The 780-nt window shown below is 34.0% G+C and overlaps 1 non-coding gene across 1 annotated transcript; it reads left to right on the forward strand.

Annotated features, from left to right (window-relative positions):
* The first annotated feature begins 343 nt into the window (after window positions 1-343).
* LOC123458010 lies at window positions 344-532 on the forward strand. The gene has a single exon (XR_006635345.1). It is a non-coding gene; the product is annotated as a U2 spliceosomal RNA (small nuclear RNA).
* Window positions 533-780: the final 248 nt, after the last annotated feature.

Consider the following 780-nt stretch of genomic DNA (forward strand, 5'->3'; position numbering starts at 1 on the left):
TTTACAGGAATGAATTTGCCAGATATTTGTTCTAGATCAAGTTCACCTTACATAGAGGATTATTAAAAACAACAAAACTTCCTCTAAAGAGGTAACTTATAATTTGTCAGATATTTTAAAAAAGATTGTAATGTCCTGTTACTGAAAAGGAGGAGGTAACTGATCTGACTTCTGAACCATCCTGCCTCAAGATAACAATACAATTTGCCTTAGTTACTCCTAATAAAATCATCTCCAAGTGTGTTATTGGTATTAATAATATAAAATTGTATTAAAACTGCTTTCTTTAGTAATATGATTAATCAATTTGGTGTAATTTTTTAATAGCCTTATAAGAAAGATAATCACTTCTTGGCCTTTTGGCTAAGATCAAGTGTAGTATCTGTTATTATCAGTTTAATATGATATGTCCTCTATCCGAGGACAATATATTAAATGGATTTTTGGAGCTTGGAGTTGGAATAGGAGCTTGCTCTGTCCACTCCATGCATTGATCTGGTATTGCAGTACTTCCAAGAACAGTGCACCCCCTCGGGGGATTAAAACAAAAAAAAAGAGAGAGAGAGAGACAAGATAATTAATGATGGGGTGAGATGAATTGGTTTAAGGAAGTGGGAAAGAATTTTTCGATGTTGGGACATAGAATGCTCGTTCAAAATGCCTTTTGAGTGGTACTGAGGATGTTAAAGTATGTGGATAAGGATGTGCATATGTAGGCAAGAATTTTCAGGCTAAACCTAAATGCCATGCCTAAAGTTAGAGATTCTTCAACTGTTTACA

The sequence above is a fragment of the Jaculus jaculus genome, chromosome 1, assembly GCF_020740685.1.
Source record: "Jaculus jaculus isolate mJacJac1 chromosome 1, mJacJac1.mat.Y.cur, whole genome shotgun sequence".
NCBI lineage: Eukaryota > Metazoa > Chordata > Mammalia > Rodentia > Dipodidae > Jaculus > Jaculus jaculus.